This window comes from Peromyscus maniculatus, chromosome X (assembly GCF_049852395.1).
Source record: "Peromyscus maniculatus bairdii isolate BWxNUB_F1_BW_parent chromosome X, HU_Pman_BW_mat_3.1, whole genome shotgun sequence".
NCBI classification, from domain to species: Eukaryota; Metazoa; Chordata; class Mammalia; order Rodentia; family Cricetidae; genus Peromyscus; species Peromyscus maniculatus.
Genome location: NC_134875.1, coordinates 127,627,208 through 127,634,901, shown reverse-complemented (window position 1 = coordinate 127,634,901; position 7,694 = coordinate 127,627,208). Strand labels below are relative to the sequence as shown.

Below are 7,694 nucleotides of genomic sequence, written 5' to 3'. Positions count from 1 at the left end.
TACCTCCCTCCTTCCTTCCTTCCTTCCTTCCTTCTTTCTTTCCATCTTAGATATTTCACCCAGGACCTTGCACATACTAGGCATAAGTACTCCACCACTGCACTATATACCATCCTTAAATTTATTTTTAACTGATACATGAAAGCATACAAATTGTACATATTAATGAGTGTTCTGGTTAGATTTTTTTCTTCAACCTGACTCAAACCTAGGCACATCTGGGAAGAGGAATTTCCTCTGTTGCACTGACCTGATGGCAAGTCTGTGGGGAATTTTTTTTTTTATTAATGATTGATGTGGGAGGTCTAATACCACTGGGAGGGGTGGCACCCCTGGGCAGGTAGTCCTGAGTTATGTAAAAAGAAGTCTTCTGAGCAAGCCACGGGAGCAAGCCAGTAAGCAGTGTTCCTTTATGTCCTCTGCTTCAGTTCCTGGTATTCCTCCCCCCAACCCCCGTGTTTCTTTTGATCATATAATATTTTATTACAGAAACACAAAGCAACCTAGAACAATGGGGAAATACATGTTGCTTTGTGTCAAAGAAGCATTTTTGGGCATGATATATTCTGATTGTCTTCATATCCTTCAAGATCCATCCTTATTATAGTTTTTTATGAAAAATACTTCTTGTTAGGGCCAGGAAAATTCTTCTGTGTGTTAAGGCAATTACCTTCAAGTGTAACAACCTAGAATTTTAACTTTGAGGCCCACATAGTGGTAGAAAAGAACAGACTCCTGTAAATTGTCATCTGATGTGACAATTCCGAATGTGAACCTTGGTACATATACTCCCCCCAACAACAAACAAATGAAAATTTAAAAATTAAAAAATACTTCTTTTTCAACTATGCCAAGCCCTTGATCAACACTTGGCCTTAAACTTGCTCTTTCTCGGCCTACAGCTTTGCTCAACTTATAGCATGTCTGACTCCTATCAATTTTAATGTTACTCCAGTAGAAGTTCTTCCTTGTTTCAATTCACTCTTTATGATAGTGCTACATCCCACATCATAATACATAGGGGGAAATCTCTAATAAACTTTTTGAATACTTGTACTGACTGTGTTAGTCAGCTTTACATTGCTATAACAAAATACCTGAGATAAGCAACTTAAAAGAAAAAAAAGTTTTGGTTTCTTATGTCAGAGGTTTCAGTTGATGATCACTCAGCTCCATTATTTCTAGGACTACACTAATACAGAATGTTATGGTGGGGACCACGTGGTAGAGAAAAGCAATTCTCCCTCATGTGGCCAGAAATCAAAGAAGAGAAGAAAAGGAGTGAAGGAGAGTACACCCTTCAAGAGCATGACTCCAATGACTTCATTCTTCCACAGGGTCCACTTTCTACTGTTTCCACACACCTTTCAATAGCCTAATAAGCTATGAATCTATCCATTTATGAGACCAGAACTTCTATGGTCTGATCAATTTCAAAGGCCCTATCTCAGAACACTGCCACACTGGAGACCAGTCCTTCAACACATGAACTTTGCAGAGGGACATTTCTTTGTTTCGTTTCTTTTTTTTCTTTTCTTTTCTCTTAAGACAGGGTATTTCTATGTAGTCTTGGCTATCTGTAAATAAGGGCTTGGGACTCACAGATGTCCTTCTGCATCTACCACCCAAGTGCTAGGATTAAAGGCATGAGCCACCATGTCCAGCTTCCAGGGGACATTTCAAATTCAAACCATACCATTATCTATTTTCCCCTTTAGAACTCATATTCCCTGACTACTTCCAAAGAAGAATCTCATGAAATCCCATAGCAATGAAAGATGGTGGGCTGGAAAGATGGCTCAACAGTTAAGAGCACTTGCTGCTCTTCTACAAGACAGGAGTTCAGTTCTCATCACCCATGTAGAGTCACCCTTAACTCTAGCTCCAGGGGGATCTGATGCCCTCTTCGGGCCTCTATGGGCACCTGCATAAACATAGCACACAGTCAGACACACAGACACAGAAACACACACACACACATACACACACTCAGACACACACATAAATACTTTTAAATCCTTGTAAACTATCTTAAACATTTGAATTAATCACATCCATAATAGTGAGCAAGAACACATGTTAACTATTATTAAATTAAAAAAATTACAATGAGAAAAAGTTTGCAACAAAACCAATCTGTGCTACCAGAAAATGACATGATGGCTTTGTGGAGAAAGGATCATTAATTGGGTTTTTAGGGAGCTGGCAATGTTGCTTTATGTAGGTGCTCACTATCTAGGTGTATTCAGTTTAGATTAATATACCATTGGCATATGTGTGGGCTACTCACACATATAACAACAACAACAACAATAATAATAATGATAATAAATCTCTTAACTAAAAGAAAGGTGAGAGGATGGAGATATGGCTCAGTGGTAAGTTAAGAGCATTTGCTGCTTATATTACAATAAGGGTTTTCCAAAGAAACAGAACTGATAGAATGAACCTATATATATTAAAAAGGAAAGTCTAACAGACCCACAAAGCCTATGAAACTCAGGGGGAGCAATTCTAAATCCAAGGAAGAGCTGACCTTGATTGAAAATAATGCTAACATAAACCTCTACATAAGAGCCAGGACGAGTAAGCTCCGTTTCCGGTTTAGGATCAGAGTCTGGTGAAGGGGCTGTCTGTAGGTGCCATGTCGGCCTGCGAAGGTGGCAAAAAGAAGCCCCTGAAACAGCCTAAGAAGCAGGCCGAGGAGATGGATGAGGAAGACGAGGCTTTCAAGCAGAAAAAAAGAGGAGCAGAAGAAACTCGAGGAGCTAAAAACCAAGGCTGCGGGCAAGGGACACTTGGCCATAGGTGGAATTAAGAAATCTGGCAAAAAGTAAGCTGTTCCTCATATCTGAGATGATGGTGAGCCTCTTCCATTCCTATTTAAACATCTGGATTCCCTGCCATAACATCTTTACCACCTACAGCTAGAATGAAGTGTTACCCTGGAGTCTGTTAAACATCTGGATTCCCTACTATAACATCTTTGCCACCTATAGTTAGAATGAAGTGTTATCCTGGAGCCTGTTGTACATTGAATAAACTTTTGTAAATAATAATAAAAATAAAAATAAAAAATACAGTGGCTCATTGTCTCTAGTGTTCAGTAATTCCTACCTCAGCTGCGAATTTAAAGTAAACCCAGTCCGAAAGCAGATTAGGGAAACAAAAGCATACTCTTTACCCAGGCCTATACAGAGGCCAGACATTATATGACACAGAAATCACTGTCCCCAAAAGAACTGCAACTTATGCCAGTGTTTTTCAATGCTGTGGCAGACATAGTGGTCCTTTTTTTCAGACTCCATTTTTGAGATTGAGACATTCATTATCCCAGCTGCTGAGAGGATTAGTGGCTAAAAGATGCAGTTCAGTCTCTAAGAGTTGTTATATGCCAAAAAGGGCTTTAAGGTCATGCTTAAAGCCATGTCTAGGTGTAGAGCTCATCTGGTGATGGGCAAGGCTGATGGTAAAAGCTTGGTCCCTATATCTCGAGACTATGCTGAGAGGCATTCTAGCTTCAGACCTTCCACAACCCCAGGTGAGTCCACATAGCACACCTCCACATACTTCTCAAATGTCCTGCTTTCAGAACAGGTTGACTTCTTCTGATGCAGATCTCAAAGATACATGTCCTGCACACCAAACTCTGGCTCAGACTCAGTCTCTGGGGAAGAGGGAGCTTGAGCTCAAACAAGGCGTTGGCAGTTTAGAAAAGAGAAATGCTGTGTGCACAAATAGTTAAAACACAAATGCAGTAACCAATGTCTCCCTTAGAAGATTATGTTAAGAGTGATAAACTGAGCAGGATATGGTGATACATGCCTTAGCACCCAGCTCTCAGGAGGCTCATGATTTTGAGGCATGCCTGACTAAACAGTGAGATCTTTTATCAACTAAAAATCAAATAAATGAGGGCATTTGAGATGGCTCAGTGGGTAAAGGTGTTTGTCACACAGCCTGATGTTCTGAATTCAATCCCTCTGGGACTCACAAAGTGGAAGGAGACAACTGACTCCACCCAGATTGTTCTATGACATCCCCACATACTATGGAATGTACAAATTGACCCATATACATACATACACACACAAAATAAATAAATAAATAAATGTATTTTTAAAAGTAAAAATAATCAAAAGTGATATACTGTGAAACTTTGGAAGACATCAATATGAAACTTTAGAAAAGAGACTTGGCTATATGTTTCAGTCTGAAGTATAGTTATTTTAAAACTGGAGATCCAGGCAAAAATGCTGAGTTTTCATTTGTGATACATTTTGCATAGATAGGCTATAGGTTTATACTTTTTAATGTCTAAGAAGCTCATACACACCAGTAAATAACAATAGAAATACTTTAGCTATACAAATGTTTAATGATACAGAACCAGCAAAGAATAAGTACAATCTCCAGTAATAAAAATATAATTAAAACAAAGCAGTATTTCCCCCATTAAATTATCACATGCTAAAAAGTCCTAAAATTTCTAAACTTTGTTGGGGATTGGGAAAACAAGCATGTGCTACAAGAGAGGTAAAAGTCAACAGAAGCTGGGCGGTGGTGGCACACACCTTTAATCCTAGCACTCTGGAGGCAGAGGCAGGAGGATCTCTGAGTTCAAGGCCAGCCTGGGCTACAGAGTGAGTTCCAGGACAGGCTCCAAAGCTACACAGAGAAACCCTGTCTTGAAAAACCAAAAAAAAAATCAACAGAGTCTCTTTGGAAAGCATTTTTAACATCCTATATGAACAATATTCAATTTTTTGTTTGTTTGGTTTTGGTTTTTCAAGACAGGATTTCTCTGTGTAGCTCTGGCTGTCCTGGAACTCACCCTGTAGTCCAGGCTGGCCTCATAGTCAGAGAACCTGCTTGCCTCTGCCTCCTGAGTGTTAGGATTAAAGGCTTTTGTTGTTTGTTTGAGACAGGGTTTCTCTGTGTAGCCCTGGCTGTCCTGGAACTCTCTCTGTAGAGCAGGCTGGCCTCGAACCCTGAGATCCTACCTGCCTCTGCCTCCTGTGTGCTGGGATTAAAATCAAGTGCAATCATGCCCAGCTTTAAAAATGATGTTCTTTATTAAAGCAACTTAATTTTTAAAAGTAATTCCAAACATATGAATAACTTTGTTCTATATATTTTAATCACACAAGTAGTTCAAATTTCCAAAATATGAGAATATATATGTGCTTTCTTTTTAAAAGACAGTGTATTCATTTGACAAAGTGTTACAGAATCTTTAAAAAGTGATAATAAATTCATAAAAAATTTGGAAAATATTCATAATTTACTATTAAAGTGAAAGATATATACGTTCTGTATTTACTCTCTGTCCTTGAGGAGAAAATTTCTCCTCCAGCTTGTAAACAAGCATGTTCTATATTTGCATTTAAACTCCTTTTTCTCCCATTAAGATACTGGAAAAGGAAGATATTGTCTAGGCAGGAAGGATGGCTCAGTGGGTAAAAATACTTGCCTGCCACCAAGCCTAATGAGCTTAGTTCTAACTCATGGACCCACATGGTGGGTAGAGGGAACTCCAAAAAGTTATCCTCTAACTTCTACATGTGTGCCATGGTACATACACACAAATGACATTTTTTTTAAGATTTATTTATTTATTATGTATACAGCATGTATGACCAGAAGAGGGCACCAGACCTTATTACAGATGGTTGTGAGCCACCATGTGGTTGCTGGGAATTGAACTCAGGACCTCTGGAAGAACAGTCGGTGCTCTGAACCTCTAAGCCATTTCTCCAGCCCTGAAATTTTTTTTAAAAGAAAAGATATTGTCTGTATTAGTTTTACTTAGTTTTAAGATGCTCTATATATTAGGTGCGATTTATCTATATTAGTTTACCTAGTATTTGGATGGTTTAATAACAATTTGAGTAGAAAGTACTACATAAGTAGCTAAAACTTTGTCCTACTGTGCTGCACTTTGCAAGAATTTAAGTCTTTTATACAGATCATTGCTCTTTTTGCTGTAGAAAATGCAGTAAGACTATTTACTGAACTGCCAAAGGGATTTTGCTTCAATAACACATGACCCATGAAGTCATCAGCAATAAAGCTCAAGGATGTTCTGTATTAATATCCATCAGGCTTAGCACTGCACATTAAGCTGTGTGTCATTAACTGGTTGGTCTCATATTGAACAGCATGCAGCCAGAAGTGAAGGCAATTGCTCTACAGTGTATGCAGCTGGTGTAAAGTAAAATTCACTGTGAGGTCCTCAAAACATAGACATATTCTATTGCATTGCTAGAGAAGCTATTTCTTTCTAGTGGTAAGAATGGACTCCATGGCCTGGTACTTGCTAGGAAACCATCCTACCACTAAGCTATACTTACCATTGTGTTTTTGTAGGAGGCTACAAGATCTTATTATGTAGTCCCAGATGCCCTAGTACTCAAATATAGCCCAGGCTGAACTCAGTTTTATGGCCATTGTCCTGCCTCAGCTTCCCAAATGCTAGGATTATAGGTGTATTACCACTATGTTCAACTTGCACAAGTTTTTCCCCCTTTTCTTTTTATGCTGTTGATTATCAAACCCATATTCTTGAGAGGAGAAGCACTCATTGGATAGTTATAATTGTCTTTCAGCAAACAAGAGGCGAGGGGGATTCTGCCATAGTGAGGTGGTCAAAGCCCATTGATCTCCTTAGCTGTCCCACTCTTTTATACCTCTGAATAATGTGATTTGATCACACAGAGACAGAGAGAGACAGAGAGACAGAGAGACAGAGAGAGAGAGAGAGACAGAGACTGAAGTAAAAAACAACTGAAAGGTAATACCATCTATAACATACTTTCCTATTCTCATTGCCTCCATTGACTTGAGTTTGATACATACAGAAGTCTATTCCCATTTAGAGTGGTGGCTCACATCCTGGCACTAAAGGCTGAAGTAAAAGAATCTCCTTAGCTTTGAGTTAATTCTGGGCTGTGCAACTGCATCAAGCCATCAGTAGCTACATAGAAAGGTCTTGTCTCACAAAGTATATTCCCTTACTGAAAGCTGTATGTGAAAAAGCATTCATGTATTATTAAGAAATTTGTTAATTCTTGAACACTTTAAATATTGCTCCCTCACCATATTTACAATTAAAATAGTATGGTGAGAAATACATCACTTGTCTCTTTGCCATGTAGTTGCAACAAACATGCTTCTTTTAATGTGTAAAGAGTGTGTCAAGTTGACATTATTTAAACCATAAAAAATGTGTAAGAAATAGCCATAGACATACAAAACTAAGAGCTTCATTGCTATTTTGTACTTGAATTTTATTTTATTGATTTATTTCTTCCCAGTGGGATATGCTTTTAAAATAACAGGGTGATGTGAACCTGGATTTCAAAAGCAAGCAGCATTTATTAGAATAATCCATACAACTATTTGCCCTAAGAACAGACTCTTCACCCAAAGCAGCCATTGACTGTCAATAGCTCCTCAACTAGAAGTGGGTCTTCTCAAGCCTCTCCCCATTAATGCTGGGATTTTAACTGGCTTGCTTTGGTGAAAGTCTTGTGCAGATAACAATAGCAGCTGTGAGTTCATGCTTGCAATGGCCATGCCATGTCCAGAAGGCAGAATTTCACAGCCCTCCTCCTCTAGCTCTTACATCCTTTCTACCCCACCCCCCCATTTTGTGATGTTTCCTGAGCTTGTATTGAGGTGGTTGATATAGA

The 7,694-nt window shown here is 38.8% G+C and overlaps 1 pseudogene; it reads left to right on the top strand.

Moving 5' to 3' along the window:
- The first annotated feature begins 2,644 nt into the window (after positions 1-2,644).
- LOC121825735 (translation machinery-associated protein 7 pseudogene) lies at positions 2,645-3,031 on the top strand (annotated as a pseudogene).
- Positions 3,032-7,694: the final 4,663 nt, after the last annotated feature.